This window comes from Panulirus ornatus, chromosome 15 (genome assembly GCF_036320965.1).
Source record: "Panulirus ornatus isolate Po-2019 chromosome 15, ASM3632096v1, whole genome shotgun sequence".
In the NCBI taxonomy this organism is placed as follows: domain Eukaryota; kingdom Metazoa; phylum Arthropoda; class Malacostraca; order Decapoda; family Palinuridae; genus Panulirus; species Panulirus ornatus.
Genome location: NC_092238.1, coordinates 36,760,694 through 36,773,756, shown reverse-complemented (window position 1 = coordinate 36,773,756; position 13,063 = coordinate 36,760,694). Strand labels below are relative to the sequence as shown.

General features: G+C 40.4%; 1 protein-coding gene across 4 annotated transcripts in view; it reads left to right on the top strand.

The window, feature by feature from the left end:
* LOC139753851 (uncharacterized) overlaps window positions 1-13,063 on the top strand; it is a 153,085-nt gene that overhangs the window by 41,674 nt on the left and 98,348 nt on the right. The gene's annotated exons all lie outside the window — the stretch shown is intronic.

Sequence of the window (13,063 nt, the reverse complement as noted above, 5' to 3'; positions counted from 1 at the left end):
AGGTGTGGGCTATGGATAGAGTTGTGCGCAAGAGTGTGGATGTGCTGGAAATGAGATGTTTGAGGACAATACGTGGTATGAGGTTGTTTGATCGAATAAGTAATAGTAGGGTAAGAGATGTGTGGTAATAAAAAGAGTGCGGTTGAGAGAACAGAGGAGGGTGTTTTGAAATGGTTTGGTCAAATGGAGAGAACGAGTAAGGAAAGATTGACCAAGAGGATATATGTGTCAGAGGTGGAGGGAACAAGGAGAAGTGGGAGACCAAATTGGAGGTGGAAAGATGGAGTGAAAACGATTCTGAGTGATCAGGGCCTGAACATGCAGGAGGGTGAAAGGCGTGCAAGGAATAGAGTGAATTGGAATGATGTGGTATACCGGGTCGATGTGCTGTCAATGGATTGAACCAGGGCATGTGAAGCGTCTGGGGTAAACCATGGAAAGTTGTGTGGGGGCCTGGATTTGGAAAGGGAGCTGTGGTTTCTGTGCATTATTACATGACAGCTAGAGACTGAGTGTGAACGAATGTGGCCTTTGTTGTCATCTCCTAGCGCTACCTTGCGCACATGAGGGGGGAGGGGGATTTCATTTTATGTGTGGCGGGGTGGCGATGGGAATGAATAAAGGCAGACTATGAATTATGTACATGTGTATATATGCATATGTCTGTGTGTGTATATATATATGTATACGTTGAGATGTATAGGTATGTATATTTGTGTTTGTGGACGTGTATGTATATCCATGTGTGTCTGGGTGGGTTGGGCCATTCTTTCGTCTGTTTCTTTGTGCTACTTCGCTAACGCGTGAGACTGCAACAAAGGAAAATGAAATATAAAATATATTTATTATTATACTTTGTCGCTGTCTCCCACGTTAGCGAGGTAGCGCAAGGAAACAGTCAAAAGAATGGCCCGACGCACTCACATACACATGTATATACATTCATGTCCACACTCACATATACATACCTATACATCTCAATGTTTACATATATATATACACACACAGACATATACATATATATACATGTTCATAATTCACACTTGCTGCCCTTATTCATTCCCGTCGCCATCCCGCCATACATGATATATATGACTAAGAATTTCAATCACATTTGGTGAACCTGATCTTTATTTTTGGAAACTATGTTGATGGTTAATTAGTAATTTGTTTTGTTTTAGGAATTGAACAGTTATTGTTTGAAATACTTTACGTTGAACTTAAGTGAGGCTAATGGGGCATTACTTTGAAGTACATTTCCTGTTGCCATTTTTTAAAATTGTTAATTAGCTAACAGGGGCTTTTCCTTGTTGTTACAATGATTTGTTGAATATTTAGGTTATAGAAAGGTTAATTGCTTGCTAGCTTCTTTCAGTATTCTTGTGGAGATACTGCCTGGACTAGTTGATTTGTTCAGTTTGTTCATCTAGATATGTAAGAATTTCATTGCATTATGTGTTCTTAATGTCAACTTAATAATTTTTGATGTCCAGGATATGTTTTGTGGTTTTGTTATATAAGATGAATTTGTAGTGGTAAACTCTTAATTTGAAATATCCATTAAGAAGGGCAACTATTTTTTTTATTACGCTTGTTGATATGTCATTGTCATTTTATAATGACCATTTATATCCCTTACTTTTGTTGTGCTCTAATTTATTTAAAGAATTCTTTATGTTTCTTTTTCACTTTATGAGAAATTCTCTTTTCACAGTTTTTCTTATTGCATCTAATTTTCTTCCTACACTCTTTTTTTAACCTTCTTTACATTTTATGGTCATGAATTACACTACTTGACTTAGGTGCCTTGTAAGCCCTTCCTGTATGTTTAATTAAGTCATTTATTTCTTCATTCGTCCAAACTTTTATTCATGTGAAAGGGGGAGCCACCCCTTTTCACATTTCCTTTTCCCCTTTCTAGGGACACTAATTATTTCAGAAGAAATAAATTATTGAAATTACATCACATCTTTTTTGCTGCATCCTCATCTTATAGTCTGATCCAGTTTACTTTACTTGAGTCATTACATAATTTTTCTGTCTATCTGTATCTCTGATGCCTATTCCCTGTGGCAGCTCCCTTAAGTGGGTGACCACAGCAAAAGTTTGCATAACTTTTAAATTTAAGTGCTGCTTCATAGCCTTCAGTGCTTCACCTTTAACAGACCAGTGGCAGAGGGCAACCCTGGCAAAGTGTTTCTAAAGGCTCCTACCTAAAGTTCCTATAGACCACTTCTAATGTTTCTGCCTACTCTACCTAATGTGTGTACCTGATGCTTATGCCTAATGTCCCTATCTGATACGTCTATCTATTGCTCATACCATTTTGCCAAAAGGCAGGGCCAGCATGTAGCATTTACTGCCAAAAAATCAGGAGTTATGAAGAATGAGTTGTGTGAGTTAAGTATTGTCAGATGTTGTGTGTGACATGGAGAGATTGTATGTTCATGAACAGAATACCATGAGTCTATGTGTGAGTGAGGCAGAAAGAAAAGAAAGTTACCTGGATCAGAGGAGTGCACTTGACAACCACTAAGTGCTGGCTCATTATGCAACTGTCACTCACCCTTCCATTACCCAAGTAGGTAGTACCAGTAATATACCTCCTTATCGGTGGCTGAGCACCAACTACTACCTACCTGGTTTTTGAAGTCATCTAATGTGAAATTGGATACTGTTGTGTTTTTCCTCTTTAATCATGAGGTCATAACTTTAATTAATGTTTGTATGTTGTAGGAATGGATGGTGTCCAGAGTGTAGATTAGAAAGTTTTTTTTTTTTTTTCACTAATATTCTTACTTCTTCATCCCACCACTCACTACCCTTTCTAATCAACCCACCTCCCACTCTTCTCATGCCACAAGCATCTTTTGTGCAATCCATCACTGATTCCCTAAATACATCCCATTCCTCCCCCACTCCCCTTACTTCCATTGTTCCATTGAAATTGAGTGGGAGACGTATAAAAGAAAGAGACAGGAGGTCAAGAGAAAGGTGCAAGAGGTGAAAAAAAGGGCAAATGAGAGTTGGGGTGAGAGAGTATCATTAAATTTTAGGGAGAATAAAAAGATGTTCTGGAAGGAGGTAAATAAAGTGCGTAAGACAAGGGAGCAAATGGGAACTTCAGTGAAGGGTGCAAATGGGGAGGTGATAACAAGTAGTGGTGATGTGAGAAGGAGATGGAGTGAGTATTTTGAAGGTTTGTTGAATGTGTTTGATGATAGAGTGGCAGATATAGGGTGTTTTGGTCGAGGTGGTGTGCAAAGTGTGAGGGTTAGGGAAAATGAGTTGGTAAACAGAGAAGAGGTAGTAAAAGCTTTGCGGAAGATGAAAGCCGGCAAGGCAGCAGGTTTGGATGGTATTGCAGTGGAATTTATTAAAAAAGGGGGTGACTGTATTGTTGACTGGTTGGTAAGGTTATTTAATGTATGTATGAATCATGGTGAGGTGCCTGAGGATTGGCGGAATGCATGCATAGTGCCATTGTACAAAGGCAAAGGGGATAAGAGTGAGTGCTCAAATTACAGAGGTATAAGTGTGTTGAGTATTCCTGGCAAATTATATGGGAGGGTATTGATTGAGAGGGTGAAGGCATGTACAGAGCATCAGATTGGGGAAGAGCAGTGTGGTTTCAGAAGTGGTAGAGGATGTGTGGATCAGGTGTTTGCTTTGAAGAATGTATGTGAGAAATACTTAGAAAAGCAAATGGATTTGTATGTAGCATTTATGGATCTGGAGAAGGCATATGATAGAGTTGATAGAGATGCTCTGTGGAAGGTATTAAGAATATATGGTGCGGGAGGCAAGTTGTTAGAAGCAGTGAAAACTTTTTATCGAGGATGTAAGGCATGTGTACGTGTAGGAAGAGAGGAAAGTGATTGGTTCTTAGTGAATGTAGGTTTGCGGCAGGGGTGTGTGATGTCTCCATGGTTGTTTAATTTGTTTATGGATGGGGTTGTTAGGGAGGTGAATGCAAGAGTTTTGGAAAGAGGGGCAAGTATGAAGTCTGTTGGGGATGAGAGAGCTTGGGAAGTGAGTCAGTTGTTGTTCGCTGATGATACAGCGCTGGTGGCTGATTCATGTGAGAAAGTGCAGAAGCTGGTGACTGAGTTTGGTAAAGTGTGTGAAAGAAGAAAGTTAAGAGTGAATGTGAATAAGAGCAAGGTTATTAGGTACAGTAGGGTTGAGGGTCAAGTCAATTGGGAGGTGAGTTTGAATGGAGGAAGTGAAGTGTTTTAGATATCTGGGAGTGGATCTGGCAGCGGATGGAACGATGGAAGCGGAAGTGAATCATAGGGTGGGGGAGGGGGCGAAAATTCTGGGAGCCTTGAAGAATGTGTGGAAGTCCAGAACATTATCTCGGAAAGCAAAAATGGGTATGTTTGAAGGAATAGTGGTTCCAACAATGTTGTATGGTTGTGAGGCGTGGACTATGGATAGAGTTGTGCGCAGGAGGATGGATGTGCTGGAAATGAGATGTTTGAGGACAATGTGTGGTGTGAGGTGGTTTGATCGAGTAAGTAACGTAAGGGTAAGAGAGATGTGTGGAAATAAAAAGAGCGTGGTTGAGAGAGCAGAAGAGGGTGTTTTGAAATGGTTTGGTCACATGGAGAGAATGAGTGAGGAAAGATTGACCAAGAGGATATATGTGTCGGAGGTGGAGGGAACGAGGAGAAGTGGGAGACCAAATTGGAGGTGGAAAGATGGAGTGAAAAAGATTTTGTGTGATCGGGGCCTGAACATGCATGAGGGTGAAAGGAGGGCAAAGAATAGAGTGAATTGGAGCGATGTGGTATACCGGGGTTGATGTGCTGTCAGTGGATTGAATCAAGGCATGTGTATGGGGGTGGGTTGGGCCATTTCTTTCGTCTGTTTCCTTGCGCTACCTCGCAAACGCGGGAGACAGCGACAAAGCAAAAAAAAATATATATATATATATATATATATATATATATATATATATATATATATATATATATATATATATATATTTTTTTTTTTCCCTGGGGATAGGGGAGAAAGAATACTTCCCACGTATTCCCTGCGTGTCGTAGAAGGCGACTAAAAGGGGAGGGAGCGGGGGGCTGGAAATCCTCCCCTCTCATTTTTTTTAATTTTCCAAAAGAAGGAACAGAGAATTGGTCCAGGTGAGGGTATTCCCTCAAAGGCCCAGTCCTCTGTTCTGAACGCTACCTCGCTAATGCGGGAAATGGCGAATAGTTTGAAAGAAAAGAAAGAAAAAGAATATATATTTTAAACTATTCGCCATTTCCCGTGGTAGCAAGGTAGCACTAAGAACAGAGGACTGGGCCTTTTTTGGAATATCCTCACCTGCCCCCTCTGTTCCTTCTTTTGGAAAATTTAAAAAAAAAACGAGAGGGGAGGATTTCCAGCCCCCCCGCTCCCTCCCCTTTCAGTCGCCTTCTACTACACGCAGGGAATACGTGGGAAGTATTCTTAATCCCCTATCCCCAGGGATAATAAAAAAAAAATATATATATATATATATATATATATATATATATATATATATATATATATATATATATATATATATATATATATATATTTTATTATACTTTGTCGCTGTCTCCCGCGTTTGCGAGGTAGCGCAAGGAAACAGACGAAAGAAATGGCCCAACCCCCCCCCCCATACACATGTATATACATACGTCCACACACGCAAATATACATACCTACACAGCTTTCCATGGTTTACCCCAGACGCTTCACATGCCCTGCTTCAATCCACTGACAGCACGTCAACCCCGGTATACCACATCGCTCCAATTCACTCTATTCCTTGCCCTCCTTTCACCCTCCTGCATGCTCAGGCCCCGATCACACAAAATCTTTTTCACTCCATCTTTCCACCTCCAATTTGGTCTCCCTCTTCTCCTTGTTCCCTCCACCTCCGACACATATATCCTCTTGGTCAATCTTTCCTCACTCATCCTCTCCATGTGCCCAAACCACTTCAAAACACCCTCTTCTACTCTCTCAACCACGCTCTTTTTATTTCCACACATCTCTCTTACCCTTACGTTACTCACTCGATCAAACCACCTCACACCACACATTGTCCTCAAACATCTCATTTCCAGCACATCCATCCTCCTGCGCACAACTCTATCCATAGCCCACGCCTCGCAACCATACAACATTGTTGGAACCACTATTCCTTCAAACATACCCATTTTTGCTTTCCGAGATAATGTTCTCGACTTCCACGCATATATATATATATATATATATATATATATATATATATATATATATATATATATATATTTAGAATGGGAAACAGAAGAAGGAGTCACGTGGGGAGTGCTCATCCTCCTCGAAGGCTCAGATTGGGGTGTCTATATATGTGTGGATGTAACCAAGATGAGAAAAAAGGAGAGATAGGTAGTATGTTTAAGGAAAGGAACCTGGATGTTTTGGCTCTGAGTGGAATGAAGCTCAAGGGTAAAGGGGAAGAGTGGTTTGGGAATGTCTTGGGAGTAAAATCAGGGGATAGTGAGAGGACAAAAGCAAGGGAAGGAGTAGCACTACTCCTGAAACAGGAGTTGTGGGAGTATGTGATAGAGTGTAAGAAAGTAAATTCTAGATTGATATGGGTAAAACTGAAAGTTGATGGAGAGAGATGGGTGATTATTAGTGCATATGCACCTGGGCATGAGAAGAAAGATCATGAGAGGCAAGTGTTCTGGGAGCAGCTGAATGAGTGTGTTAGTGGTTTTGATGCACAAGACCAGGCTATAGTGATGGGTGATTTGAATGCAAAGGTGAGTAATATGGCAGTTGAGGGAATAATTGTTATACATGGGGTGTTCAGTGTTGTAAATGGAAATGGTGAAGAGCTTGTAGATTTATGTGTGAAAAGGACTGGTGGTGATTGGGAATACTTGGTTTAAAAAGCGAGATATACATAAGTATATGTATGTAAGTAGGAGCGATGGCCAGAGAGCATTATTGGATTACGTGTTAATTGATGGGCACGCGAAAGAGAGACTTTTGGATGTCAATTTGCTGAGATGTGCAACTGGAGGGATGTTTGATCATTATCTTGTGTAGACGAAGATGAAGATTTGTAGGGGTTTTCAGAAAAGAAGAGAGAATGTTGGGGTGAAGAGAGTGGTGAGAGTAAGTGAGCTTGGGAAGGAGACTTGTGTGAGGAAGTATCAGGAGAGACTGAGTGCAGAATGGAAAAAGGTAAGAACAAAGGATACCGGTAAGGGGAGTGGGGGAGGAATGGGATGTATTTAGGGAATCAGTGATGGCTTGCGCAAAAGATGCTTGTGGCATGAGAAGCATGGGAGGTGGGTTGATTAGAAAGGGTAGTGAGTGGTGGGATGAAGAAGTAAGATTATTAGTGAAAGAGAAGAGAGAGGCAATTGGACGATTTTTGCAGGGAAAAAATGCAAATGAGTGGGAGATGTATAAATGAAAGAGGCGGGAGGTCAAGAGAAAGGTGCAAGAGGTGAAAAAGTGGGCAAATGAGAGTTGGGGTGAGAGAGTATCATTGAATTTTAGGGAGAATAAAAAGATGTTTTGGAAAGAGGCAAGTAAAGTGCGTAAGACAAGAGAGCAAATGGGAACTTCAGTGAAGGGGGCTAATGGGGAGGTGATAACAAGTAGTGGTGATGTGAGAAGGAGATGGAGTGAGTATTTTGAAGGTTTGTTGAATGTGTTTGATGATAGAGTGGCAGATATAGGGTGTTTTGGTCAAGGTGGTGTGCAAAGTGAGAGGGTTAGGGAAAATGATTTGGTAAACAGAGAAGAGGTAGTAAAAGCTTTGCGGAAGATGAAAGCCGGCAAAGCAGAAGGTTTGGATGGTATTGCAGTGGAATTCATTAAAAAAGGGGTTGACTGAATTGTTGACTGGTTGGTAAGGTTATATAATGTATGTATGACTCATGGTGAGGTGCATGAGGATTGGCGAAATGCTTGCATAGTGCCATTGTACAAAGACAAAGGGATAAGAGTGAGTGCTCAAATTAAAGAGGTATAAGTTTGTTGAGTATTCCTGGTAAATTTTATGGGAGGGTATTGATTGAGAGGGTGAAGTCATGTAGAGAGCATTAGATTGGGGAAGAGCAGTGTGGTTTCAGAAGTGGTAGAGGATGTGTGGATCAGGTGTTTGCTTTGAAGAATGTATGTGAGAAATACATAGAAAAGCAAATGGATTTCTATGTAGCATTTATGGATCTGGAGAAAGCATATGATAGAGTTGATAGAGATGCTCTGTGGAAGGTATTAAGAATATATGGTGTGGGAGGCAAGTTGTTAGAAGCAGTGAAAAGTTTTTATCGAATATTTAAGGCATGTTTACGTGTAGGAAGAGAGGAAAGTGATTGGTTCTCAGTGAATGTAGGTTTGCAGCAGGGGTGTGTGATGTCTCCATGGTTGTTTAATTTGTTTATGGATGGGGTTGTTAGGGAGGTGAATGCAAGAGTTTTGGAAAGAGGGGCAAGTATGCATTCTGTTGTGGATGAGAGAGCTTGGGAAGTGAGTCAGTTGTTGTTCGCTGATGATACAGCGCTGGTGGCTGATTCATGTGAGAAACTGCAGAAGCTGGTGACTGAGTTTGGTAAAGTGTGTGAAAGAAGAAAGTTAAGAGTAAATGTGAATAAGAGCAAGGTTATTAGGTACAGTAGAGTTGAGTTGGAAGTCAGTTGGGAGGTAAGTCTGAATGGAGAAAAACTGGAGGAAGTGAAGTGTTTTAGATATCTGGGAGTGGATTTGGCATCGGAAGGAACCATGGAAGCGGAAGTGAATCATAGGGTGGAGGAGGGGGCGAAAGTTCTGGGAGCGTTGAAGAATGTGTGGAAGTCGAGAACTTTATCTCGGAAAGCAAAAATGGGTATGTTTGAAGGAATAGTGGTTCCAACAATGTTATATGGTTGCGAGGTGTGGGCTATGGATAGAGTTGTGCGCAAGAGTGTGGATGTGCTGGAAATGAGATGTTTGAGGACAATACGTGGTATGAGGTTGTTTGATCGAATAAGTAATAGTAGGGTAAGAGATGTGTGGTAATAAAAAGAGTGCGGTTGAGAGAACAGAGGAGGGTGTTTTGAAATGGTTTGGTCAAATGGAGAGAACGAGTAAGGAAAGATTGACCAAGAGGATATATGTGTCAGAGGTGGAGGGAACAAGGAGAAGTGGGAGACCAAATTGGAGGTGGAAAGATGGAGTGAAAACGATTCTGAGTGATCAGGGCCTGAACATGCAGGAGGGTGAAAGGCGTGCAAGGAATAGAGTGAATTGGAATGATGTGGTATACCGGGTCGATGTGCTGTCAATGGATTGAACCAGGGCATGTGAAGCGTCTGGGGTAAACCATGGAAAGTTGTGTGGGGGCCTGGATTTGGAAAGGGAGCTGTGGTTTCTGTGCATTATTACATGACAGCTAGAGACTGAGTGTGAACGAATGTGGCCTTTGTTGTCATCTCCTAGCGCTACCTTGCGCACATGAGGGGGGAGGGGGATTTCATTTTATGTGTGGCGGGGTGGCGATGGGAATGAATAAAGGCAGACTATGAATTATGTACATGTGTATATATGCATATGTCTGTGTGTGTATATATATATGTATACGTTGAGATGTATAGGTATGTATATTTGTGTTTGTGGACGTGTATGTATATCCATGTGTGTCTGGGTGGGTTGGGCCATTCTTTCGTCTGTTTCTTTGTGCTACTTCGCTAACGCGTGAGACTGCAACAAAGGAAAATGAAATATAAAATATATTTATTATTATACTTTGTCGCTGTCTCCCACGTTAGCGAGGTAGCGCAAGGAAACAGTCAAAAGAATGGCCCGACGCACTCACATACACATGTATATACATTCATGTCCACACTCACATATACATACCTATACATCTCAATGTTTACATATATATATACACACACAGACATATACATATATATACATGTTCATAATTCACACTTGCTGCCCTTATTCATTCCCGTCGCCATCCCGCCATACATGATATATATGACTAAGAATTTCAATCACATTTGGTGAACCTGATCTTTATTTTTGGAAACTATGTTGATGGTTAATTAGTAATTTGTTTTGTTTTAGGAATTGAACAGTTATTGTTTGAAATACTTTACGTTGAACTTAAGTGAGGCTAATGGGGCATTACTTTGAAGTACATTTCCTGTTGCCATTTTTTAAAATTGTTAATTAGCTAACAGGGGCTTTTCCTTGTTGTTACAATGATTTGTTGAATATTTAGGTTATAGAAAGGTTAATTGCTTGCTAGCTTCTTTCAGTATTCTTGTGGAGATACTGCCTGGACTAGTTGATTTGTTCAGTTTGTTCATCTAGATATGTAAGAATTTCATTGCATTATGTGTTCTTAATGTCAACTTAATAATTTTTGATGTCCAGGATATGTTTTGTGGTTTTGTTATATAAGATGAATTTGTAGTGGTAAACTCTTAATTTGAAATATCCATTAAGAAGGGCAACTATTTTTTTTATTACGCTTGTTGATATGTCATTGTCATTTTATAATGACCATTTATATCCCTTACTTTTGTTGTGCTCTAATTTATTTAAAGAATTCTTTATGTTTCTTTTTCACTTTATGAGAAATTCTCTTTTCACAGTTTTTCTTATTGCATCTAATTTTCTTCCTACACTCTTTTTTTAACCTTCTTTACATTTTATGGTCATGAATTACACTACTTGACTTAGGTGCCTTGTAAGCCCTTCCTGTATGTTTAATTAAGTCATTTATTTCTTCATTCGTCCAAACTTTTATTCATGTGAAAGGGGGAGCCACCCCTTTTCACATTTCCTTTTCCCCTTTCTAGGGACACTAATTATTTCAGAAGAAATAAATTATTGAAATTACATCACATCTTTTTTGCTGCATCCTCATCTTATAGTCTGATCCAGTTTACTTTACTTGAGTCATTACATAATTTTTCTGTCTATCTGTATCTCTGATGCCTATTCCCTGTGGCAGCTCCCTTAAGTGGGTGACCACAGCAAAAGTTTGCATAACTTTTAAATTTAAGTGCTGCTTCATAGCCTTCAGTGCTTCACCTTTAACAGACCAGTGGCAGAGGGCAACCCTGGCAAAGTGTTTCTAAAGGCTCCTACCTAAAGTTCCTATAGACCACTTCTAATGTTTCTGCCTACTCTACCTAATGTGTGTACCTGATGCTTATGCCTAATGTCCCTATCTGATACGTCTATCTATTGCTCATACCATTTTGCCAAAAGGCAGGGCCAGCATGTAGCATTTACTGCCAAAAAATCAGGAGTTATGAAGAATGAGTTGTGTGAGTTAAGTATTGTCAGATGTTGTGTGTGACATGGAGAGATTGTATGTTCATGAACAGAATACCATGAGTCTATGTGTGAGTGAGGCAGAAAGAAAAGAAAGTTACCTGGATCAGAGGAGTGCACTTGACAACCACTAAGTGCTGGCTCATTATGCAACTGTCACTCACCCTTCCATTACCCAAGTAGGTAGTACCAGTAATATACCTCCTTATCGGTGGCTGAGCACCAACTACTACCTACCTGGTTTTTGAAGTCATCTAATGTGAAATTGGATACTGTTGTGTTTTTCCTCTTTAATCATGAGGTCATAACTTTAATTAATGTTTGTATGTTGTAGGAATGGATGGTGTCCAGAGTGTAGATTAGAAAGTTTTTTTTTTTTTTTTTTTTTTATACTTTGTCGCTGTCTCCCGCGTTTGCGAGGTAGCGCAAGGAAACAGACGAAAGAAATGGCCCAACCCCCCCCATACACATGTACATACACACGTCCACACACGCAAATATACATACCTACACAGCTTTCCATGGTTTACCCCGGACGCTTCACATGCCTTGATTCAATCCACTGACAGCACGTCAACCCCTGTATACCACATCACTCCAATTCGCTCTATTTCTTGCCCTCCTTTCACCCTCCTGCATGTTCAGGCCCCGATCACACAAAATCCTTTTCACTCCATCTTTCCACCTCCAATTTGGTCTCCCTCTTCTCCTCGTTCCCTCCACCTCCGACACATATATCCTCTTGGTCAATCTTTCCTCACTCATTCTCTCCATGTGCCCAAACCATTTCAAAACACCCTCTTCTGCTCTCTCAACCACGCTCTTTTTATTTCCACACATCTCTCTTACCCTTACGTTACTTACTCGATCAAACCACCTCACACCACACATTGTCCTCAAACATCTCATTTCCAGCACATCCATCCTCCTGCGCACAACTCTATCCATAGCCCACGCCTCGCAACCATACAAAGTGTAACTAGTATATTTCGGGGAAGTGTGGTTTCTTGTGGATGTATATCTGGTTGCATGGTGTTTAAGACTGAGATGGGAGTATGTTTCTTTAAGACTTATTGGGCCATTTCAGTGTTTACATATTTTGTCATTGTTGAGTATGTTGAGGGTAGTAGAATCTATGAGTATAGGTTGCTGAAGTAGGAAGCAGTTGTAAGCTTTTCATTTCTAACGGGTTGATAGTTAAGCAATGGTTTCAGCGGGAAGGGTTAAATGCTACTGCAAAGAATTGAAAGATGAACACATTGAGATGGAATTGTATTGGGAGGATCTTTGTTCTTTGTGTATGTGTTGAATGGTTTTGGTTATTGGGTAGCTAGTGCTTGATATGAGGGCTTTGTTTTATGTATTTTGCGCTGAATTTTATTTGCTTTTGATAGGGTGTATTGCTGAACAGGCATATTTTTAGGGTGAAGGAGATGAATTTTCTGTAGAGGATTCTTCAGGATTATTTTTCTTGTCCAAATCTAGTGTCAGTTAGGGCTCTGCTGAGGGCATTTGTTTGTGTGTTGCTTTTATATCCATGTTTTTGGTTTGAGGTATGAATGCCATATGGATATTTTATGTGATTCCTAGAATAGTTGGTGTTTTGTTGAGTGGGAGCAATTGGCCATTTAGTGTGACTGGGAGGGTGCAATTTGGATTTGTGTCTGTTTGGGTCAAAATGGTGACTGAAGACTTCTTTCAAGATGCAGACATTTTGTCTGGGAGAACCATTGTGTAATGTAGTTTTATC